Source organism: Nothobranchius furzeri, chromosome 10 (genome assembly GCF_043380555.1).
Source record: "Nothobranchius furzeri strain GRZ-AD chromosome 10, NfurGRZ-RIMD1, whole genome shotgun sequence".
Lineage (NCBI taxonomy): Eukaryota > Metazoa > Chordata > Actinopteri > Cyprinodontiformes > Nothobranchiidae > Nothobranchius > Nothobranchius furzeri.
The window spans coordinates 42,115,564-42,142,116 of NC_091750.1; positions in this window are offsets into that span (position 1 = coordinate 42,115,564).

Consider the following 26,553-nt stretch of genomic DNA (forward strand, 5'->3'; position numbering starts at 1 on the left):
TGGCCTAAACTTGCTTGTGTCTGGAGAGAACAAACATGACTGGAGTCTGGATGCAATGAGAACACAATCAATCGTTTATTGGTACAGGTGAAGCTTAAATAGGAGAGCACATGGCATGGTCACATGACAAACACACCTGTGAGAAATGAACAATAATTGGGAGCATCATCATCAGTCACTGAATCTGTTAACATGGATAGAGTTAGCATGCTCCCCTATGCATGTATGTAGTTAGCCTGCTTTCCCCATGCATATATGGAGTTACCATGTTCTCCCCATGCATGGATGAAGATAGTATGTTTTCCCTGAGCATGGATAGATTTTGCATGTTCTCCCCATGCTTGTATGGAGTTAAGATGTTCTCCTCATGCATGGATGGAGTTAAGATGTTCTCCTCATGCTTGTATGGAGTTGAGATGTTCTCCCCATGAATTTATCGAGTCAGCATGTTCTCCACATGCATGAGTAAAGTTAAACATTGTATGGAATTTTTTTCACATTCAGATTGTTTATAAAGGCAGTAGAGATCAGCATGGCAGCACAAAAGTCAGACTTGCATAATAGGGTTCTTTAAACTAATAGTGCAGGACTTTATGTTTGGGCACTAAAGCGATTAAACTTGTTTCCAAATAGAAAGGTGTAGAAATACAGATAAGTGTTAATTGTGACTTCATATACAATAAATTACTGGTTTATTAATGCCAAATACTGGAAAACTGGATTTTATTGACTCATTTTACAATGTTTTCACCTCCACTGATAGGTTTCCACTGAGGCAGGCGAGAGCAGCAATGTAATGAATAAACCAGTGGGTTCAATTTAGAAAATTCCCCTGGCAGATGTGTTCGTGTGCGTCTCTTTGATTAACTTCATTAATATACACGATGCGCTCTGATATGCAGGCAGTGGCATATGGTAAAAAGCAGGAACAGGAAAGGAGTTATTTGCTGTTTGCTCTGGAAAACAAACAAGCCAACAGGTTTTAGCAGATGGTGCTGTGTGCTGTGCTGGTAGGAGGCAGTGTTCCACATCGCCACCGCTGCCAAGCTGGAGATCTCCTGTGGTTGAAGGGAAGCCTGACTATTGCCTTCAGCCTGCCACATGGTAAACAAATAAAGCATCCTTCTGCTTTCCTGTGTGCTGAACGTCTCATCCAAGCCTGATCTCATCACCTGACACCAAAATCACAACAAATCTTGCTTTGGCACGTTTGAGTGCTCCAGGCCTGATGTTCTTCAGAAAGCTGCTTTTAGGAGAAATGGGTTTAATAATGGCTTTGTTTGTGTGCAGCTTTTTACTGAGTCTTCCATCAGCTTGCCTACAAGCCCACAATCCAGCGTTGCTCCTATTTAAGTAACAAAGTGGGCTCCTTTACACTAACCATAGATGCTGGTTATGCATCAGCTTACATGGTTTAGCCCCTTAGAGACAAACATAATAATGGAAGCTTTAAGCCGTATGAACATCTAGAAGACAGTGAAGGTGGGGGGGTGGGAACCACGTTAATCCAGGTGTAAGTAATCCCTTTGAGCACATGATTACGATCCATGTCTTACTGATAAACTAAGACCCTTTTCTCATAAGGGGGGTGTTAGTCTAGGCTAACCAGACTTCCTCCCACTTAAAGGAGCCCTGACCCCGGATGACTTACGTGTGACGGCAGCATCTCCTCTCTACTGGGCTTACATCAGTATCCCAAGTTACTCTCGGGCCACAGACAAGTGGGGTCCAGGACCAGGGTAGTGTGGAGAAGATGTCTCCTTGGCCTACAGTTATAAGTCCTGAGGGAAATTCTACTCATATAAAGTCTGGCATTGTTCCTGATGCAGTTGAAAAGGCTTGAGCCAATCGTTTGTCTGACTTTCGAGTTATATTCAAAAGAGGATCTGATGGTAATAAATAAGAAAATAGAAAGACAAAGGTGTAGCTTTAGAAAAGAACACTTTAGATCTGGTGTGTGTTTATTAACATCTCTAAAAGTGAACCTACTTTTTCACCACACATACAATACCAGTTTTTCATATTTTTAAATCATTTTCTGGAGCTAGTTTGTGCTAAACTGATCCTTTACATGGTTTATGAAATGTCATTCCGCCCGATGTTGCCAGACTATCACATTTGCAACTTCAGACTGGCGGACCGCTCTGTTGGGACTTAGAAAACATGGAGCAGACATAACTGGCGCTGCAGTCTGGTTCCAGCATGTTTTGCCTTCAGTTTGACTACCAGACTCTACGGGGTGCTAAAATCAAGCAAAACTGATAAGTGTGATTTTTAAAGACACTTTTAAAATGTAAAAAGCATGCAGTGCTTTTTGTGTACATTCTTTCTGTGTGTAACTTCATAATCCATTACTTAGTTATTTCGTTTTTACACGGTGCAGTAAGACAATTGTTGTTTATGTAACCCAGGGAGCCATTTTGACACCGTTTTCATTTCATGACCCACACTTGCCCCTCCCCTGATTGTGCCTTTAAGAACCCTCCTCTAACTGCTACTTCCTGGTTTTTGCTCCACTTTACACCACTGTTTTGTTGCTCCCACTATGGCATGTTGGAGCTGGTGATTTAGAGCTCTTTTGAATTAATTGCACAGTCTAAACCCATACTTGCGCTGACTCTACAGCAGTAATGATGGGTAAATGGTAAATGGTCTGTATTTGTATAGCGCCTTCTTAGGGTTCTACAACCCCCCGAGGCACTTCACAACACAATCAGTCATTCACCCATTCACACACACATTCACACACTGGTAGTGATGAGCTACGATGTAGGGCCCTGACAGAGGCGAAGCTGCCGAGCACTGGCACCACCGGTCCTTCTGACCACCACCAGCAGGCAAGGTGGGTTAAGTGTCTTGCCCAAGGACAAAACAGCAGAATTCTCTGGTCAAAGCTGGGATCAAACCTGTAACCTTCCGATTACTAGACAGCCTGCTCAACCTCCTGAGCTACTGCTGTCCCTAGATGTAGATAAGGTAGATGAAGCCTCCTGATACGTTTAGGCACATTTCCAAAACTGTATCACTTCTGTGTCAACATTGTGTCTCTCTAAGTCTACTGACACCTGCTGTTTATTTTTTCCCCCATTTATTATATTTGGCATTTTGGTTAGTAATCCTACTCATAATATCATAAAAAATATAATAGATATAAATAAATATAAAGGAATTGCATTATGTGATGTTATTATATTTATTATTTTTTTATTGACATTAAACACTTTTAGTCCTGAAAGTAAATTCGATTGTGTTTTATTCACGCACTTTGGCTCTGTGGACGAACTTTGTACCTGTGCCTGGTCTAGAGAGGGTTACATTTACCTTGGAACGGACATGTTTTGTCTAGCGACCTTAGCCGTCATCAGAGCTCGCCAGTGTTGATGGCATCACTTTCATTTATCCGCGAGCAGCAGAGGACGATGTCGCTTTCTACTGCCCACGTCGTCCTTGCCGATAACACTGTCCCATGCCCTCTGCTGCCCATGTCATCCTTGCCGATAACACAGTCTCATGCGCGATCCAATGTGAATACTCCATTGGTCCTGTTCATGGTTTTGTGCCCACCTCTCTTTATTTCTATCACTTTTTTAAGTCGTTAGCCAAAACATGCCAAGAAAGATAAAAATGAACAAAGTAATGAAGCGTACAGTGCTTGGTTAAACGTTATCTTCTAAAGGGGCCATCCACTTTTTGGAGCTTTTTGCATATAATGTTGTTTCCTCATGTAACGTACCAAAAAGTTCTACTTTTCACCATCCAACTGACCACAGTATAACCTTTCATCTACATGCATAAATCCACTTTCTATTTGGCCTTCCAATTCCAGAAGGTTCTGCTCAGTGCGTGTTTACATGCATGTGGACAAAACATTCCAAACGGACATTCTCACCCAAGGTCCTGCACTCTCTGCATAGAAGCCAGGCTGCTAATTCATGACTCTGAATAAAAAGTGAACCTACTCGAATCCTACAGGACTTTACTGTTATAAGTTAAATAATCATATGTGTTGAATGAACAAGATGTTTAAATCAAATGTTTGAATAATCTGTGCTTAAAAAGAACTGAAATTCTGATCAATCCATATCAATTTCAGATTTAAAATTATGTATTGATGTAAACCACACCCACTTCCGGGTTATGCCACGCCCACTCCAAGTACAGATACAGATCATTTTGATGGTTGAACAGATACAGATGGCGGTGTACTCGCTCATGCCTAGTAAAAGTCTTCAAGAGATGGGAGGCCCCATCCTCCCTTTGCTTTTGTCAATTGGAGAGTTTTAAATTGGATTCGAGGTCTCTTCCCTTGCCATATGTATCTGGACAGTATCTTGCCCCATTCATTAAATACCTTTTGATCTAATTCAACTGGTAACGTTTGGAATAGGTATAGTAGTTTTGGCAGGATATTAATTTGAATTGAATCTATTCTTGAATGAAGACTTAAGTATGGGATTAAATTCCATCTTTCTGAATCCTCCTTAATTTTCTTCTGTATCGGCAAATAATTATGCCTTATTAGTTCTGTGAGATCCTTCGGTATCACTATCCCCAGATTTCTAAATTGTTTTGTTTCCCATGCTAACTGGTATTTACTTCTAGGTTCTTCAGGTGGTCTATAGTTGTATTTAATTAATTGAGTTTTATTTGTGTTAATTTTATACCCTGATAATTGTCCAAAGTATTCAAATGAATGCATTAGTTTAGGTAAGGAATTTGTTGGTTGACCCAAAAAAATTAATAGATCATCTGTGTAGCATGCTATTTTGTGTATACCATCTTGAATACTAATACCTAATATTTCCTTGTTTTGTCGTATGTATTGAATAAATGGTTCTATATATAGTGCAAATAGGATAGGTGAGCAAGCACACCCCTGTCTTGTGCCCTTTCTATGATAATTTTGTTTGATAAACTGCCATTCACTTTAATTCTAGCATTAGGTTTGTCATATAGCACTTTTATTGCTGAAATTAACGTTTCATGTAAGCCAAATTTGTTTAAGACCCGATAAAGAAAACTACATTTCACTGAGTCGAAAGCTTTCTCTGCATCCACACTAATTATAATAGCTGCTAATTTATTCTTTTGGATGTGGTTAATGCTCTGTAATGTTTAGTTTAGTTTAGTTTAGTTTAGTTTAGTTTAGTTTATTTGTCATATGCAAGTTAGCACAGGGTCAACATTGCAATGAAATGTGTTTGATGAGCAGCGGTCTCTCAGCAGCATAATACAATAGAAAAAAAGAACAAGGTATAATACAGTAAAAGCAAAATATTAGAGAGTCATGCTAAAAGTAAAAGCTTACTAAATAGATAAGTAAGTATAGATGACTAAATATAAATATATCTAAAAAAAAGTGAGTGGTAACATTAAAATGAAGTAACCAGTGCAGGTTAAATTTTACTTGTGGAGCTGCAGGGTAACATCTGTATCCTGTGTTGTGTGTGTTTAAGTGTAGTGGTTGAGCTGTCATATGGCTTGGTGGTAGAAACTGTTTTTAAGTCTCGTAGTCCGAGCAGGCAGACTCCTGTAACGCCTGCCAGATGGTAACGAGGAGAACAGCTGATGCGCTGGGTGGCTGTGGTCCTTGATGATGCTGTGTGCTTTCCAGAGGCATCGCTGGAGATAAATGTCCTGAATGGCAGGAAGCCTTGTGCCAGTGATGTGCTCTGCTGCTTTCACCACCCTCTGTAGTGATTTACGGCTGCTGGCAGAGCAGCTTCCATACCAAACTGTGATGCAGCTCGACAGCACGCTCTCAATAGCACACCTGTAGAACTTTGATATGATATGATAATGTCCGTCTTATGTTATCTTGTGTTTGATGCTCTCAGATAAAGCCTGTTTGATCGTTATGGATTAGATTGGGCAAGAATTTCTCTAGACACCTTGCTATTATAGATGTAAATAACCTATAGTCTATATTGAGGACTGAGATGGGTCTATATGATCTGCATTCTAAATTATTTCTATTTTCTTTTAGGATGGCAGATATTATAGCTTCCTTCCAACTGGGTGGTGTTTTGAGATTTCTGCAACGTCCAATTAAAAGTGGGAAGCATCACTGGTGTTATCTCTTCTCTCAATTCCTTGTACCATTCCGCAGTATATCCGTCCGATCCTGGAGATTTATTTAATTTAAGTTTACCTATTGCTGTTCTTAATTCTTTTTCTGTTATGTCTTCAATCATTATTTTATTCTGTTCTTCATTTAGCACTGGTAAATCTAGGGAGTCCAGGAAATACCGTAAATCCTCTTATACAGGCCGGTATTCAATTAAAGGCCGGGTCTCCAATTTTGGCCTGTGTCGGAGTCAGCGGAGGTAAATAATGGCCGGTCTCTTTTTGTGGCCGGATGGAATGTGGTAACAAGCAAGTACAAGCGTCCCAGCGGCAAGGTTATAGTCCACAAATCAACCAGCAGGAGGCAGTAGGGGTTCACGCAGACCTTTATTAGGCTTTTTCTTCAACGCTTTGTAACGCTACAGACACGATCCTCTATCACGCTCCTACCACACAGAGTCACGGTGTCAGTTAACCATGCTAATTCAACCCTCTCCACAGAACACACATCACCTTCCCTGTGGCTTACATAACACTCACACAACACGCAAATCAGCACATAGGAACTAGCAGAACGATAGGAAACACATATAACACAATACCCAGAATGCACCTGGCTTACAACCCCAGCCAGGTCATTACACTATCAAGTTCAAAGAGAACGTGCTGATTATGCTGCAGAACACTCTGGAGAGCAGCAGTAGGGGGTGTATGAACTACAGTAATCCCTTGTTTATCGCGGTAGATGCGTTCCAGACCTGGCCGCGATAGGTGAAAATCCGCGAAGTAGGGACTCCCAGCATGCCCCTCGCGGGGATTCCCTCCACGTCGCACCTACGTCACAAACCGTGGCTATAAACGGAAGTCGCCTTTCCAGCTCACCACTCAGTCATCGTTTCTTCAGATTCATGATCAGAGTTTCCAACCTACCAATCAATCCAACGAACTATCAGCTCATAGTAAGTTATCTTACTTACTTCTGGAAAGCCCGGCATTTCCGTGTCACTTCGTTGACGCTCGAACGCTCGGGGGTTTCCTAGAGCAGCCGGCGTTTCACCGACGCTATCACTTCCGCGCCTGTGAAACCATGCTCCCTATTGAATTATCGTATGATCACATTCTCTGTGATCAGCAACGCGCTGTGCCAGACCGTAGGTACTGACACGCGATCGTTCATGTCGGTTCATTTCCTTTAATGTTTTCTGTCTTTTATTTGCGCTTGATGTGTATCGCTGCTGTGGAGCGGGGCGCATCAACTTGTCCTCCGACGCACAGATCACTGATGCGGCCGGCAAGCAGGGAGCGCTCAGCTGTTTTCGCGGTCGGTAGATCTGCCTCATGAGCACGGCCACAGTAACAATCAGGTGTCGCCACCTCAAAAACTAATTTAACACGCAATCGTTCATGTCAGTTCATTTCCTTTAATGTTTTCTGTCTTTTATTTGCGCCTGATGCGTTTCGCTGCATGCTGTGGAGCGGGGCGCTGCGGGCATCACCTTGTCCTCCGACGCACTGATCACTGATACGGCCGCCAAACAGCGAGCGCTCCGCTGTTTTTGCGGTCGGTAGATCTTTTAGAACTGCAGTTCAAAGGTAACTCATAAGGTGAATATATATGAACCCAGGCAGCAGTTTTTCTTTAGGATTGAGAGGAGATGCAGGAAGATAATAAACAGGCAGGACAGAAAAATAGTCAAATAAAAACAAGTTAGTTTTTGTACCTGCTGTTGCAACAAACAAACACCATTGAAGGTCATCAGAAGTGAGGAACAGAAATCGAAATAATTATTTTAATGTTTAGAGCAGCAGGAACTCCGAGAGGCTGCAGGCGCATCAGTGAGTTTGCGGCTGCTGCGCAGGGGGAGGGGGGAGAGGGCTGAAGCAGGAACTACCGTTGTTAAAAGAAATGTGTTTAACTTTGAAAATGTGGGCGCAATTTTAATTGTCAAAAACTCCAGCGAACCATTAGTTCATTTTGCTCAAATAGAAATAGAGGCCTGCCTCTAATACTGGCCCTCCTGCCAATAAAGGCCTAGAGCTTGATGAGCTTGAGTCAAATACAGGCCCGGGCCTGTATTAGAGGATTTACGGTAATCTATTTCCATTTTGTTCCCTTCTGTCCCTTCAGAGTAAAGATTTTTACAAAACGTTTCAAAGGCTTCTAAAATTTCACTTAGTTTATTTTTTTTTTATTGTTTTGGTCTCTGGATCTTTGATTTTACGGATTGTGTTTTGTGCAATTTTCTTTTTAAGTTTCAAGGCCAAATTTTTCATTGATTTAGATCCGCCTTCATAATATCTTTGTTTCAAGTACATCAAATTTTTTCTTTATTTCATATGTTGCCAAGCCATTAACTTCATTTCTTGTTTTCCTGATTTTTTCCCAATTGGGGTTGCGTAGCTTGCTTTTTATGTTTTTCCTCAAGCTGTTTGTTTTAATTTATTTTGTAGTTCTTTCCATTTCTCATCTCTATTCTTTTTTTTTTGTGGGAGGCTATTGGTATAATTTTACCTCTTAAAACAGTCTTCATGGCATCCCATAAAATAGGAGGGGACACATCCCCTTTATCATTTGTTTCCCTGAAAGATTTGGATTTCATTCTTCATCCGTTCTTTGAATCGCAGATCATTAAGCAAGCTTGAATTTAGTTTGCAGTTGCTGAATCTTGGTCGTAGACTGAGATCTAATAACAGATCTATTGGTGCATGGTCGCTAAGATCTATTGTTCCGATTTTATATCATTTTACTCTGTATCTTTTCCAAATATTAAAAAGTAAGTTATCCTTGTGTATGAATGAGATGAGGAGTAATGGTTGTAGCCCATAGCGGGGTCGAATTTTACGAAGACCTTTTGTGTAAACAAACGATAGTCAGTCATCAGCAGACCTGGGCGGTCTCGGACTGCGATCCTCGAAGAGGGCCCAGGTTCATTGAATTTTATTCAAACACCTTGTATTGAATTAGAGACAAGAAGAGAGAGAGAGAGAGATGGGACGTTTAAGAATGTTTATTTTATAATTATTCGAAACAATCACCAGTACTAACTCTCTAATAATGGATGCAAATGAATGTAATGCTGAAGTGTTGGTGTGTGTGTGTCAGTTCAGAATCTCCATCTGGTGGAGGCGAGTCTGAGATGTTGTTGCAAGATGTTGTTTTGTCTAACTGACCGATGATGGACTTCAGGAGGAAGACATGAGACGCTATCTATGCCGATCTACGTACCATGCGGATACTCCCGTGTTAGATCCGGATGCCAGGTCCTCTGACCCTCCTTGGTGCTGGAACTGGTGAAACAGCGTCGGCAGCACGACAAACCAGTCTATGGATCGTCTCCCGGTACAACGGCAGGTTTTCAGCGTCACGTAGAGACCCCCCTTTTTGGGTCAGAGAGTTCAGCTTTTATTCTGAAGGAACCGTCGTCTTGTTGATAAACGACAGAATTTTCCAGCTTGACAGTTCTCAGCTTAAAAGTAGAAAATACAGCTGGCCAGTCTGTACTTCACTTAGCGATGATGGACATCAGATGGATTTGAGAGCTGGTCGAGTACTTGGTTGGAACTGCCTTGAAACTCTGTTGAAACTAGTGTCTGAGCGTGCGTTGAACTGCACTGAAACTTAAAATGGCATTGTTCTGTTTTATTAAGCTTAGTTGTTTATGATTCTTAGCGAATCGGAGTGGACAGATTAACTAAACACCACAGAACTCTGCCACGCATCAGAAAGGAAGTTCTGATTGGATGAGTGAACAATGTGTCATGTGTTTACCTTATGTGGATCAGGATGTCTAGCTCAGTTAGCCCAAAGTCCTGTTATTCATTAAACACATAAATCATTACATTGTGATTTCACAGATCAGTCACCTGATTATTATTGACCAACAGTTGTTTTGATTAGCTTTATTAGAAATAAAGTTCTTTAACTAATGAAAAGCGTTCTTCGTCCTTCTTCTGTCTTCTTTGCTGGAATGTAAACATCAGAAGCAAGCGCACGACCTTGGCAATTTCTGCACACTGTCACTGTGTCAAAGGGCAGCTGTTAAGGGCAGAAATGGCATATTCATAACGCTACACCCAGAAAGTATTTAATGATTGTTAAAACATTTAGTTTCCTATCCCTAACTGGCAACCCCAGAGAAAGCAAAACCAAATCTGACCACAGGATGTCACTATTACTCAATTCTTGCATTGTTCACCTTTAACGTTCTGGTTACTTTCAAAGTGCTGCTAGAAAATACAGGTTGGGAACAACGCACTACTACCCTTTTTTAAAGAGCAAGCACAGTTAGCAGGATAAATGTGCTCTTGTGTGATTTTTTGTGCCTTAAAACCTACGGGGGGGGGGGGGGGGGGGGGTAATATGACCTTTAATATTTTCTGTGTGTTTAATTTCCAGTGCTGTAATTAAGGTGCCGTTGCACTTCGATAGTAGTAATTTCATCATTTACCAAAGGCTGACTCTCATCAACTTGCACTGTACATCATTAATAAACAGCAAATGGCAATGATATTGATAAGGAAAGTTAAATGCACTGATTATTAAAGTTCAGTTTAATTAGTGAGTAGCAGATAGCTCAGTAGGGGCTATTCCTGAGGAATTCAGAGCTACAATCAGTAGCTGACAGATGAAGAGTGAGAGAAACCGCAAAGAGAAAAATAGGGGTGGGGTGGTGGGATGGTTGGAGTCTGTAATTAGGCGGCAGTTTTCCCTCTCTAACCATTTCCCAAAAGAAAAGAAGCCTGACTACTTAATTGGAGGAGTCAAATTTAGTCAAGCGCCCCGTCAGCTCCAAGCTACATCATTAACGTTGCCAACTAACAAACATCAAACACGAGGCAGCATTAATGAAGCAGATGTATTAATGCTCCATTTATGAGCTGCTGCTCCCCCTCCTCTTAGCTGCCTCTCTCCCTCACTCTCTCTGACAGCACTATTAATGATCTTTAATGCCCCACAGGCAGTAATGGGCCCCACTGGGAGAGCCGAAACATTGCGATTTGTATTGAGGATTTAGACATGGGGGGGGGGGGGGGGGGGGGGGGGGGGTGAGATCTGGGGACAGCTCTGAGGTGCTTGATCAGGCCCAGGCATCACCAGGGCGGCTGCTGCTCCAGAATAATAACCGGCAGCCGCACGATTAAATCAAACTGCCTGTTCAAAGGGGCCGGAGTGGCTGACTGTCACTAACAATCGAGCTGCTTTTTTAAACACCCCTGGGAGAAGAAATCAAAAGCAGACAGCACAGAAAAAATGTCTCTCAACACCTGACAGTTAACACACCGTGGGAGAGACAGACCAGAGCGGCGTGCAGGGAATGACGGCCGATCTCTGGCACATCTCACCTCTCCCTCATTTTTGTTTTACCCACAATGCAACAGTCAGGACTTTGCTTATGATGCAACTAAATGCATGTGATAAAGAAAAGACTTTAGCTTTGCTCCATGGTGTCACATCCTTTATTGGGAGCCATCCATCAGCTCCCTGATCAAAAAGGCCCAGCAGAGGATGTACTTTCTGCGGCAGTTGAAAAAGGCCAAGCTGCCGGCCCAGATGATGGTGCAGTTTTACACGGCCATCATTGAGTCCATCCTCACTTCCTCCATCGCTGTGTGGTACGCTGGAGCCACAGTGAGGGACAAAAATAGACTGCAGCGCATTGTGCGCTCTGCTGAGAAGGTGATTGGCTGCAGCCTTCCATCTCTCCAGGACCTGTACGTCTCCAAAACTCGGGGGCATGCAGGTCGGATAGCAGCTGACTCTTCGCACCCGGGTCACAGACTTTTTGAGCCGCTTCCCTCAGGCAGGAGGTTACGGTCAATCCAGACCAGAACCTCTCGCCATAAGAACAGCTTCTTTCCATCTGCAGTTAGACTTGTGAACAGCTTATAAACACACAACCATGCTCGTCTTCTGTACTTGACATAACGTCACGTTATCGGCCATATTACCATTACCTGCCTTTTTTATAGCAAAGTTTTATGCTAGTTTATTATGTTTTATTCTACTTTATTCTATTTTTAATTATATTATTCATGTTATATATAGCACGTTAGTACCGAAGCAAGTTCCTAGTTTGTGAATTTTGTTCACTGACAATGGCAATAAACCTAATCTGATTCTGATTCTGATTTCATTATCACCTTTTCAAGAGCTGAGTAGGAGATGATAGAAATGAGAGCGTAGTGGTCTCCACCCAGCACACGTGCAGGCCTCTGCTGGTGCTGCTGATTGTGCACATCGGGTCAGCTGCTGCACATTAACCAGGACACGCACCCATCAGGATTCACGCTCACTGATCCTCTTAAACCCTCAGTAGGGTCACGGGGAGCTGGTGTCTGTGAGTCAGTCACCAGTTGAGAGCAAGGTCCAGCCAGCCACTGGGCTTCTCTGTTTGGGCTACAAAAACGCTTAGAGGGGGTTGCTGTAGCTTTTCACCAACCAATCAGAATGGGCATCAAAATATAAAATTTTCCCTGCTAGACAATTGCCAAAATAAAAGTCTACACTAAATGATCATGTCGCACTGCCACGGCAAAATAAAAGCCGCCACACTGAATACATTTTTTGTAGATTTTTTTTTTAAATATTGTAATGAGAAAAACCCCTATTTCGAGACTGAGCATGCACTGAAGGCCGATCACCGGACACACGGCAGCATTTGAAGCAGATGGCAGCTCGTTAACCAACTTCCACAAACAATTAAGACAAATTTTTGCCTAATTTATTCACTGACAACGCAAAAAGAAAAATAAATCTGGTAAATATAACTCACTCAACCTGGAGGTAAGTGGAGAAAATTTAGAAAGTTTGCAAACATATATTGACGAAGTTTTTGAGTTTTTTTGTCGAGGGACCGAAGAAATCAGCAGCTGAGACGGAAACACCTGGGACCAAGTGCAGCAGTCCCCAGGACTCGCCCGAGGCCTCATCTCCCTGTAAGGATGTCCTAGATTTACTAGAATCCATAGATCAACGGCTTCTGGGATTTGAGGGGCGACTCCACCTGCTTGAGGTTCATCTCAGGGAGTTCCAGAACCTCCGAGAATCTCTAGAATTCAGACAGGAGCAGGTAGGGCGGCTCACTTCTGAGAACTCTGCAGGAATCGGTTTCCTCCTTGACTTACAGTTTTTCTCAGTTGCTTTGGTGCATTTCTCACAACAGAATTAAACTTTGCACAACAGTTAGTTCAACCTCCACAACATGTAGTCGTTTTGGCTCAACCTAGTGGCGGTTTCATGCCTTTGGACATGAAGCAGTTGAGTAAGTACAAATGTCTAAAGAATGGTCACTTTTGACTTGCTATTCATCACTATCTCCTTGCTTTTATCATGAATGTCACAATTATTTATACTTGTACCGGCTGAATAGTCATTGTCCTGACAACTAATAGTCTTCATTCCATTGCTTGTGTCATTGCACTCAAAACTGTTGAACATCTTGTCAAACAATTTGTACACCCATTTTGAAAACCCTATTTTTAAGGAGTTTCCATGGAAATCTCCATAAATTACTTTTCTCAGGTGAACCTTATCTCACACCAATGAAAATTGGCGTGTGTCCTGGTGACAATCAGACAATGTATGTAGTCGTTTGGGATAATGTTAGCTTCCATCACTCTGCTATAGTCAGGCAGTGGTTTGCAGCACACAACAGGATGCTTATGAAGTTTCTTCCCACCCTCAGCTCCTCCTCTCTTCCCTTTTATGGAATTGTCTGGGCTTGACGGAACCAGGAAGTAGCAGTAATAGTGTAGTAATAGTATAGTAATAGTATTAGCAGAAATACAACAAGCCGGCAGCCGCATAGCAGACAAGCGCAGCTGGTGGCCATGGTAACAGATGTCAGGAATCTGCTTCAATATGTCCAACATCCTATGACCTTTTTTAAATTTAAATAATGTTTGTATGTTAAAGTACGTTTATACAGTAGTCTAAAGTTTCATTAAATGCTGTTGCTAAGCCTGTTGCCATGGTAGCAGATAACGCATTTAAAAGTTAATACAAGATTCTGGAGACCAAGTCGGTCGATTTGATGTTTCATATGTGTGGGTGCTCGATCCTGTTTGGACAAAAGATGGTTGAACACTCTCAGCCAGTCAGAGAGCAACACTGTTTTCCTGCATTTTTCCCTGCTGTTGGAGGCATGCAGCTGTACTCATATTAATGAGAGAAGCCTTTAAATCTGTCCTTCAGAAGAGAAGTTGGACCTGTCAAACCAATAAGACGGGCTGGCTTCGCCATTATATAAGGGTGTATAATGTTAGATTTGGGGTTAAATTATGTGTGATGATTCTATATAAATATAGGATATCACCCTGATTAATCTTTGAATGTTTAACCAGAAGAATTTAGGATGTTTTGCTTAATCAGGGACCATAACACACTTTGTATTAATTCAGATAGAGTAAAGGATATAATAAAAATAAACGATATTTTCTACACTAATTATATACATGACAAGCTGTGACTAACATTTATGTGATGGAACGGTGATGTGTAAATTAGTGATGTGTGAGGGTGGAATGTGGTGATGCATGATCAGAACCTTTGTATCTGAAAGAGATTGTGAATTCTGGGTGTAAAGAATTTGGTGGTCTGCTATAAACTAGGGAGTTGATTATTAATAAAACAGCATCAGACACCAGTATGCAGGTCTATGATACCCTTGTATGAGTTGCTCCCGGCGGTCCGGAGGGTTTGCGGTCAGAGTGGTGAGGTCACCAGACGTCAAGAACACGATCCTCAGAGATTAGTAGCTTCCTCTGAGTTCAAGCTTCCTCAGCCATGATATAAAACCCAGGTCTGCAGATTAGATGTCCAAGATGGATGTCTGAGAGTTGCTGTAGCTCTGAAAAGAGCTGTTGTGTCTGTAATCCCTTGCAGCGTTGTGGCAAGGTTTATTTATTTATCTATTTATTTATTCACTTCAGACCATTCAAACAAGTTAAAATCAAATACAAAATAAAATTTTCTTATTTAGAGGATTTTGAGATTCCTCTTTGGTCCTTAAAGGGGAATAGGCAGAAGCTCAAGGATTTTCATTGCCCTATCCCTCAACATCTTTCTATTTCCCAAATCCAAATAAACATCTCTACACATGCATCATAAACAAAGTCAACAGGCAAAACTTAAATTTTCACATTAGCAAGAAATCATATAAACACTTATACTTTTACATCTTAAATAAAATTCAAAATCAAAACTCTAAATTAGATTTTATTGACTTTGCTTTACCAAGTCCTTAATGTCTATCATAATTCATGAGCAAATTAGTAATTTTCCAAAAGTTTTTCTCTATACAATTTTTGAACTGTACAAAAGTTTTACGTTTTAATGTTTTCCTCTATGCTATTCCACCAAACCACTCCTCGGACTGAAATGGTCATACTTTTTTGTGTGGTATGTAGAGAAGATTGTTTCATGTTATTTTGACCGCTGAGCATATAATCTCCTTCCCTCTCCCTAAAATGTTTTTGTAAGTTCAGTGGAAGAAGTTCATTTTTGACTTAAAAGGTTAAAGGAGGTTGTTTCAACAAGGCTTCTTTCCCGATTTGGCCGAATCGAGGGGTCAGCTGAAAAACTGAATAATCGGGAAGTAAATTCGATTTTATTACCACCATGTAACGATTCTCGTGAATCTGACATCTGACATGTTTGTTGACGTCTACCAAACATCCCTCAGAACCACACCATCAGATACAAGTGTTCTAGTTCTGTGCTAGTGATAACGTGCCCTTGGTTTATATGCATTTGGAGTCGTGGTTCGTCAGAAATCGTTGCTGCTCAGGGTCAGACTTTGGCTCAAACATGTACGACTGGATGGCCAAAATTTCTGACATGTTGAAAGAAATGTTATCACAAAGGTTCTGATATGCTAAATAATATTTTTTCTAAAAAACTAATACAATGTCCAACTGGGGTGGAGAATAAAACCTGCTCTGTGGAGGGAGGCAGGGTTTTCAGCTCTTCCTTTAGATTTAAAGAGACGGTACAAAAATGGTTCATTCTGACAGGGGCAGAGGGGGAAATCAGACCCAAAAACGGCAGCTCCGCTCTATTTGGACCTCAAGGGAATGATTTAGAAGCAAAAAGGAATCATTTAAAAGAATGATATGTTTCCTTTAAGCTAGGGCCTTCACTCAAATGCACTTCATTATCAGCTTATAATGTCTGGCAACATCGCCATGCCACCCTGGCTCACGCTCATTAGCAGCTGGCATCAAGGTAGAGAGATGAGTGGATGCTGGCGTCATTCCACCTTCACTCTGGTATGGCTTGGGAGCAAGAAAGGAGGAAAGCAACAAGAAGCCAGAAAGATGTGGCTTGAGAGGGAAAAATCCTCCTCTCTGTAGATTTAATTAAAACTGGGGTGAACAGATGGGTAAGATGGAGTAAAGTCAAACACGAGACAGCTCATCTGTCTGGATTTCCATATTCTCTTTCCATCTCAAGCCTTCGCCTCCCTCTCTCATCTCTACAATAGTTATAAGATAAATTCTCGGCATGCACATGAGTGGAATGCTGTTGTAGAAGCCAGTTCATTCTGTGGCATCAAACAGCGATTAGGAAAGAAAACTGTCACCAAACTCTTGAAGAACTGTGGGCCTTCAGTCAGCTGTGGGTAATTCTGGACAGGAGTGGTGCTGGTTAGCTCCGCACCGGGCTGGGGATGTGCAGAAAATCAGCTAAGCTCTTACTAAAAGGTAATCTCTGTAAAATAACAGAGCTACAGCCAAGGCTTAGCCGAACTGAGGGGAAGGTCACATCAGGAAGGGGTTTACATTAGAAAAAAGACCAAGCCAGCCTCTGGCTCGTTTTTCTCCTCTCTCCCAGAAGAAGTCAATTTTCATTCAATTGTAATCATCACCGCGCAGTAATATGACTGTAATGTAGCAAGTCCATTACACAGGCTTTTGCTATGGTTGTAGGATGAATAAAACCAGGCTCAATAACAATTGTTTTAATGTTTATTTAAAAAGGGTGAAACATTTGGACCTGTAAGAAGAAGAGTTGGTATGAATATTGAGGATTTAAAGTGGTAAACGATTGTTTGTACTTACCTGTTTCCTTTGTGCTTCTGGAGGTGTTCCAGCTAAAAGAGTCCCAGGGAGCTGGAGCACCTAAAGAAGGTTCTGGAGCATTCCATTCAGGAGGAATGGGAGGGGTGACCTGTGAAATTGCTCTAGGAAGGCATATTTGTTTCATTGAATGGTTTTAGGATTAATTAAAGATGTTTTTACTTTATTATTGTAATTATTTAAAGAGATCTTAGAGATGAGGATGTAAGGATAATTTAAGAATATGGAAGGATTGTATTTTTGTATTTACCTGTGTCTGGTTTTAGGATCGGTCCAATTAGTCACACCTGTTATAAATACAGCTCTGTGTTTGTTGGAAGGGTGATGGATGGAGAGGCAGGCATGAATTTGTGCTGCCTAGACTTTAATTTTGTAAAATGTAAATAAAATACACTTGGGTCTGCACTGGACATCGGCCTCCTCAGTATTACTTTTTCCTCCGGAGCGCATGAGGGTCATCCTGACAAGTGCCCTTGGCGCCACAATGACCTTCATGGCTGCATGTAATAAAGAGCCAAAGCAACGCATTCAGCTCCTTCAGTCGCTGTGGCCAGGATTACAGACACCAATGAAAACTACCAAATGGATTCAAAGCACCAGCATAATAGCCCCTTCACTTTGCAAAGAAAGGTAAATGTTCATGAGAGTTAAATGCTGCAGCAATCCACCGCCTCTGACACTCCAGCTTTGATTGACATTCGCTGCTGCAGAATTACCGTAATCTCCTAGCAACCACAGTAGGATTCCACCAACACAAGTCCTCCTATCCACCTTGTGCAACAATGCCACTAGTTTATCATTTTCTTCTGAAAAATGTTCTGCCTTTGTTCAGTTCCCTGCTGCATTAATCTCATTATCCTTTGGACCTTTTCACTGTTAATGCCAAATGCAATTTGTATTCTGAGGCCAGGAAAATGCCCTAAACTGATTATCCCAATTGGAAGTGTAGCAGGCCCAGATATTGTTGAGTCTGAAAGGACCATCTAGCTGGTGAATGGGCTTCTCATGTGCCGTCTGAGTTTCAAGACACAGTGTTGTGTCTGCTTTGCAAATGATAAATTAAGCGTGTGAAAGCCTGAGCACAGCCCTCATTTTCCAGTTAATCAAATCTTCCCCTAATGAAATTAGCACACATAATTCCTCTGGATGCATGGTACAAAAACAGCATTATCCTCCTCTCCAGAGCTGAAAGGCAGAGAATCAGCATGGTGCCTCGCTTCCCTCGGCAGGAGTGGCCTTTAATGAAAGAAGAGGACCAGGGCTGAGGCTGTGGGGGTGGAGCAGCTTGTCCCAGTGGCCTGACAGAGGAAGGCAGGGCTGGGGTAAACTTTGGCAGCGTTTAAGTTCCCGGCTCATTAAAAAGCCTGGCTCTGCAGCCATCTCCAGGGAGCACTGAAGCGTTGGCTAATGAGGCACTTGTTTCATTTTTTTTTCAAAGAACTGGACATCTGTGACACCCCCAAGCCCACCAAAGAGCACCCCCATGCCTTATCTCTCCTCCAGCCCCGCACAAAGCCCATCCATCAACAGACCATGGGGTTTGATGAAGTATCTCTAATTGAATAAGACAGATAAGTGAAGAACAATCACCATTAACTCTGATCTCTCCCTCTGAACAGTCCAAGGCATCGTGGAAATTCAATAGTGGTCAAGCTAAATGAACAAATGTTCACGGTCCCCCGAAACGTTCTAATTGATTTCCCTTCATGAGATAATCCACTCTCCTCAATAGAAGTCCTCATCCCTCTCGCTTGCCCCTGCCACCCCTCGGGGGGGGGGGGGGGGGGGGGGGGGCATTCATGAGTATCGGGTTTGTCTGCCCATTTGGATACAGTGGAGACTGTTTTCTTTGACCTGCACCCCCCTCTGCATCGCTGACCATGGTGTGAGGCTCGACTCTAATATCTAATCGTCATAGCAGCTCATGAGATACTAAAAGACACCCCGCTTGCTGTGGCTTACCATGATTGGAATTCAAAGCAGCTAGAGTGGCGTCTCTCCTCAATGGTCACTTCCACTTATTTCATAATGTGTCTTGATCCTTTCATTATGAGAGCTGTCTGACTCATTCGCACCTTGATGCCCTCGTAATGTGGAAAAGCGCTTGACGAATACAAATGTGCTCTTTCCACTGCCTGCATGTCTCGCTCGCACTAATCTGCAGACCTTTGATGCATGTCTTCAGCTAACGAGATAGCAAGGAAAGTCAGAGGAGAGGAGCAACATGAAGCACGTGTGTCAGAAATATGCCAGTTAATAAACATTTGTCAATTTAGACAGTGTAAACGGGTTGTAACCATGTGTATGGGGGTCAGCAGGTCAAACCCATGGATCGTGCATAAACTGGAGCTTGGTTATTGTTCTGTTAATCCTATCACAGCAGGGGCAGAGGGGTGTGACACCAAAAACGATGGGGCAAAGACGCACAAAATGCCTCCAGGGGGGTCAGGGCTAAAAAGTTGTTCTATTATTAGTACGAGATGTAGCAATACATATAGATTTATCTCTATATTACCGTTTTTATCTAAGGTCCTTGAGAAAGTAGTCTATGCACAGTTGGTGAACCATCTAAATGAATATCAGGTAATGGACACCTGTCAGTCTGGTTTTAGACAACAGCACAGCACTGAAACTGCTCACGTTCGGGTTTTTAATGACATTTTTCTGGCTTTAGATTCAGGTTTCCATGTGGTTCTGGTACTTTTGGATCTATCTGCAGCATTCGACACGATCGATCATGACATTTTGATCACAAGACTTCACACTTGGGCTGGCATTTCAGGCACTGCCCTGGATTGGTTTAGGTCATACTTTTGTAACAGGTCTGCTAGGGTCATGTTGGATGGCTGTTCATCAGAGTCACAGCCTCTACGTTGGGGTGTCCCACAAGGTTCAATTCTCGGCCCGTTACTGTTCAACCTCTATATACTGCCCTTAGGAGCCATTTTCAGAAAGCACGCTGTCTCATACCATCTTTACGCTGACGACTGTCAAATCTACTTTTCATTTAAGCCAACTCAGTAAACGCAAGTTCTGTCTGATTGTATCCTTGAGGTCAAGCAATGGCTAGCTGACAACTTCCTCCATCTCAATGACTCCAAAACTGACTTAATCGTTTTCAGTCCTAACAGTATCACGGCAACTCAACAACCTGACCTCAACTATCTCTCACCTAATGTATCCTCTGTAATCTCCAACCTTGGAGTAAAAATGGACCAGGCTCTGAAGATGGATGCCCAGGTCAATAACACAGTTAAATCATGTTTTTACCAACTAAGACGCATCTCAAAACTAAAGCACATCCTGAGTGTACGTCTTCTGAAATCGGTGGTCCACACTTTTATCACCTCAAGGCTGGATTACTCCAACTCCTGCTTATATGGCATCAGTAAAGCAGCTCTCTCTAGACTTCAGCTGGTCCAGAATTCAGCAGCTAGGTTGCTGACTGGAGCTGACAGAAGACAACACATTTCTCCAATTCTGAAATCTCACCACTGGTTGCCCGTGCAGTTCAGGATAAACTTCAAAATTATGCTTCTCACTTACAAATCCTTGAACCATCAAGCTCCTCCATATCTGTGTGAACTTGTCCATTACTACAACCCGCCGCGTGCTCTCAGGTCTGAAGATAAGCTCCTCCTAGCTGTTCCCAATGCACGTTTAAAAAGCCGTGGAGAGAGGGCTTTCTCTGTCTGTGCACCGAAGCTGTGGAACGCATTACCACTGCTAGTGAGGCTAGCACCAACAGCTAGCATTTTTAAATCACGCCTGAAAACTCACTACTTCAGCCTAGCTTATACAACATAATTATGAACCTCACTGACATCTGCACTGTTTATAAACTAACTCCACAATTATCGACTTCCGTATTATTGAGGTTCTTTGTAAAATGTTTTTTTTTTTCCTATTTTTACTTCACCCTGTGTCTTAATGATTTTTAGCTGTTATTTTTGGGAATTTTGTTGTATTTCATTTTATCTTTTATCTGTGTTCGACATGTTTATATAACGCCTGTTTAATTAAACAACATTTTTAGTGTACAGCGCCTTGTTTGGTTGTAATGCCTTGTGAATGCGCTTTATAAATAAAATTTGATTGGATTGGGATTGGATATATTTGAAATGTGGCGTCGATTTAGCTTGTTTATAATCTTATATTACTTAATCGGGGCACCACCTAGTTTTGTCCGTGTGAACTGGGACACTGGATTCAATATTATCTTCTTCTTAATGTAATCGGTCTCAAAGTTGACACCACATCTTATTCTGAAAGCTGAATTCTTGTCAGAATGGGTCGGCTATTCTCGAGATCGCTAGAAATAATGAGGCGGTATTTATGTTTTGTGAATTTATTACAAACATCATTTGTGACAATTGACAGAACCAAACACAGCTTATTGTTTCATGCATGAGAATAAGTAAGTGGATAAACACAAAGCTTTACAGCAGTGCTATGACATAACTAGTCTGTAAAAACAGTGGAAATTCGGTGACACCAAGATTATAGAAAATTGGGGAATAACCTCTAAAAGAGGACCGTGAAATATTAGTCTGGGTCTTTAGGTGAAATGGGTGTGTGTGTTTGTGTATTGATATGGGTGCAGGAGGGTGTGTGTGAGTGTGTGCGTTCTAGGGGTCGTTGCGGCAGAGAAGAAAGGTCTGGAAGCTAAACGTGAATAGGAGATTGAAATAAACAAGCCATAAAAGGAATGTAGTAATCTGAATTCATTAATCGGCTTAGGGCAAAAGTCAGCCATAGGAGATGTTTCACAGACCTGCTTCCATCGCTGGGAGGGTGGCCAGTTCAATTTGGTTCCCAGCTGAAGATTCAATTTCAATTCAATTCAAGTTTATTTATATAGCGCCAAATCACGACAAGAGTCGTCTCGAGGCACTTCACATAATAAACATTCCAATTCAGGTCAGTTCATTAAGCCAATCAGAAATAATGTTTCCTATATAAGGAACCCAGCAAATTGCATCAAGTCAGTGACTAGTGTCAGTGACTATACAGCAATCCTCATACTAAGCAAGCATAAAGCGACAGTGGAGAGGAAAACTCCCTTTTAACAGGAAGAAACCTCCAGAGAATCCTGGCTCAGTATAAGCAGCCATCCTCCACGACTCACTGGGGATCGAGAAGACAGAGCACACACACACACACACACACACACACACACACACACACACACACACACACACACACACACACACACACACACACACACACACACACACACACACACACACACACACACACACACACGAAGACAAGTAATGTGTCTATAGTTATATTGTGATGTCTTAGTAAATATTCTATTTGGTGAAAGATAAACTTTACTGTATTTATCCTAGTGGATCTATAATTAAACGGATAAACCAGTAGTAGCACATCCAACGTCAAGGAAAGCAAAAAGTTATTATCAGGAGAGGGATAATGTTTTAGTGGTTAGCAGCAGTGTGCTAGTCGATGGCCCCCTCCATGAGGCCACCACAGCTCAGCAGAACATCGTTGTAGCTTCTTCTGGGGAGAAAAACACTTACAGAGAAAATAAAGTTAACAGCTGAAATTGCAGAAAATAGTACAGTTAAAGAGCAGACTTTAGAAGAAAGTAGTAGAGTGTGAAAAGTGGTCAGTGTGTCCTCCAGCAGTCTAAGCCTATAGCAGCATAACTACATAGATAACTCAGGACAACCTATTCTATTTAGATGGAGGCATGTTGGAGTCAGGGCAAGGGAGAGCCGTCTTTACCGACTGTACACTCACCTCCCTCTACTCCCCCACTTGTCCAGATTTAGGCTAACATCAGATTTTAACCATAGGCCCTATCAACTAAAAATGTTTTAAGCCTATTCTTAAAAGTAGACAAAGTGTCTGCCTCACGGACTAAGGCTGGGAGCTGGTTCCACAGGAGAGGAGCTTGATAACTAAAAGACCTGCCTCCCATCTTAATTTTAGATATTCTGGGAACCACCAGTAGACCTGCAGTCTGAGAGCCAAGTGCTTGGTTAGGAACATATGGAAAAATCAGATCACTGATGTATGATGGAGCTTGATTATTAAGAGCTTTATATGTGAGAAGAAGGATCTTAAAATTTATTCTGAATTTAACAGGTAGCCAATGTAGGGAAGCTAAGACAGGAGAGATATGATCTCTCTTTTTAATTCTCATCAGAACTCTAGCTGCAGCATTTTGGACAAGCTGAAGACTTTTAACTACATTCTGTGGACTTCCTGAGAGTAATGAATTACAGTAATCCAGTCTTGATGTAATAAATGCATGAACTAGTTTTTCAGCATCACTCCTGGAAAGGATGCTTCTAATCTTAGCAATATTCCGAAGGTGGAAAAAAGAAATCCTACAAACCTGTTTAACGTGGGATTTGAATGACATGTCCTGGTCAAAGATAACACCAAGGTTCCTTACTTTGTTCTCGGAGATTAATGTAATGCCATTCAGGTCAGGCGATTGGCTAAGCAATTTCCTTTTCTGGATTTCTGGTCCAAAGATGAGAACTTCCGTCTTGTCTTGATTTAAAAGCAAAAAGTTTATGGTCATCCAATTTTTTATGTCCTCAAGACAAGCCTGTAATCTACCCAACCGATTAGGTTCATCAGGATTAATGGATAAATATAACCGAGTATTGTCAGCATAACAGTGGAAGTTTATCCCGTGCTGTCTAATGATTTTACCAATTGGGAGCATATTTATAGTAAAAAGAATTGGTCCAAGCACTGAACCCTGTGGTACTCCGCAAGTAACCCTGGAGTATGAAGACGATTTGTCATGTACATTTACAAAATGAAATCTTTCAGACCGGTAGTATTTAAACCAGCCTATCGCTGTTCCTTTGATCCCTACAACATGTTCAAGTCTTTCTAAAAGAACATTGTAATCAACTGTGTCAAAGGCAGCACTGAGATCTAACAAGACTAGAACAGACACAAGATTCTCATCTGCGGCCATGAGAATATCATTTGTAACTCTCACTAATGCAGTTTCAGTGCTGTGATACTCTAAAACCAGACTGAAATTCCTCAAACAGAGCATTAGTGTTTAAATGCTCACATATTTGGATGGCCACTATTTTCTCCAGGACTTTGGATAAAAATGGAAGGTTAGATATTGGTCTATAATTCACTGTAGTGATGGGAATTCCGGCTCTTTTTAGAGAGCCGGTTCTTTTGGCTCATCTCACCAAAAAGAGCCGGCTCTTTCGGCTCCCAAGTGGCTCCTCAGATTTTCTGTTGCGTAGAGTTTATTTATAACCAAAATAATGCTAAACTATATGTAAAATGATTTACTAATGTAAAAAAATGCAATATATCAAATATTTATCATTTCTTTGGCTTTAATAACTGAACACTTTCAGAAATCTCCACTTGCCGACTGCTGGCGCTCATTTTCTCACCGTCTTCGTCGCACTCTCTCGCTCGTCTTTTTCCTCCTCATTCCCTCTCGTCTCCCTCCACCCACATGTGCTCTGCTGTGTGTCTGAGTCTGATCCTCCCTCTTCCCCGCCCCTACTGCTCTGTGTGTGGACAGTCTGGACACGCAGTTACACATGTTGACCAATCGCCTGTAGCTTTCACCAAAGCAAAAGGGGAGGGGGGAGGGGACGGCTCCCAATGACGAGCCGGCTCCCGTCGTTCACTTCAAAGAGCCGGCTCTTAGAGCCGGCTCGTTCACGACCGACACATCACTAATTCACTGGGTCATCTGGATCCAGAGAAGGCTTCTTAAGTGAAGGTTTGATTACAGCAACCTTAAAATCTTGTGGTACATACCCATACACTAAGGATAGATTGATTATATCTAGAATGGGGGCAGTAACCAAAGGAAATGCTTCTTTAAATAATTTGGTTGGGATTGGATCCTAAATGCAAGTTGAAGGTTTAGATGAAGCTAATATTTTTGATAACTCTGAAAGCTCAACTGGATCAAAATGGTTCAAGCACAGATGAGGTTCTACAGTCACCTCTGATGCTGCCTCACTTACTGAGGAAGAAGAAATCAAATTAGGGAGGATGCTAAAGATTTTGTTTCTAATAGAATTAATTTTGCTCGTAAAAAATCCCATGAAGTCATGGCTGCTGAGGGCTAAGGGAATAGATGGCTCAGAGCAATGATTCTGTGTAAGTTTAGCAACTGTACTGAAAAGAAATTTAGAAATGTGGACGGGTTGATGGTGGCCCACGGGCTGGGTTCTATGCTTCCTGCGTACCGTCACCCAGCCGGCCTGAGGTCCCGGCTGCTCGGGTTCTGCTGGAGGACCGCTATGGGGTGGTTCTGAGCTAGTTAGCCCCGTGCTAGCTAAGTAGCTACGGCTGTTTATGGGTTTTTCAACAGCGCAGAGCCGGGACTCCAATTCCGTCACTCTCGCCTCCAAAGCTGCAAAAATGCTACATTTATTACACATACCATTATCACTAAAGGAGGCAGAGGAGTAACTAAACATCTGACACAGAGAGCAAGAGATAGGAGACGGAGAAGCAAAGACAGAAGTAGCCATAGCCGTGCTGAGGCTAAGCTAACTGGACGAGCAGACTGTTCAACACCAAATCAACTGCGTGCAAACTCAAATGGTTCCCTAAAAGCTAGGTGGAACAACAGAAAATGTGTGTTTTAGCGTGATTTTGTGCTACAATAACTCAGAAATATCCTAGTGCATAGAAATTAAATCAGCTTTAGCGAGCCCCAAACACCAAACAGCTACACATAGTGGAACACTGAAAACAGGAAACGCCTTACCACCAGGTGCAGGCAATCAATGAGAAGAGGAGGAGAAACGAGGAACCAAGAGCCTTGGTTCCTGGCTCTGGGCCTTTTTGGATTAATCTACTTGGTTGTAAAATTTTAATGTTTTTAATTTGATAAAAAAAAAATTGGCTGGATGGATCTCTATAATTGCTTCTTGTTATAATTCTTATTGCTTTTTTGTAGGATAAAAACTGAATGTGTATGGTTTTATATGTTATTCCCCAAATTTCAACACAGTACTTCAAGTACGGTACAATCAATGAATTTTATAATAAATAAAGGGATTTGTCATCTAGAGACCATTTCACTCTGTGTAATATTGCGATTGATTTAGCTATTTTAGTTTTGATATTGCTTATATGTGGTTTCCAAGATAAATCCTCATCAATGATTACTCCCAAAATTTTTACTTCCTTTACTCTTTTAATACAGATTTTGTCTCATTTCATTAATGTTTTTATATAAAACTTTCTATTACTGAATACCATAAAATATGTTTCATCAGTGTTCAATGAAAGCTTATTTCCATCAAACCATAATTAGATTTTTTCCAACTCTGTTCGTATCACTTCTATCATTTGATCAATATTGTCTCCTGAATAGTAAAAAGTTGTGTCATCTGCAAATAAGATACACTTTTAACATAT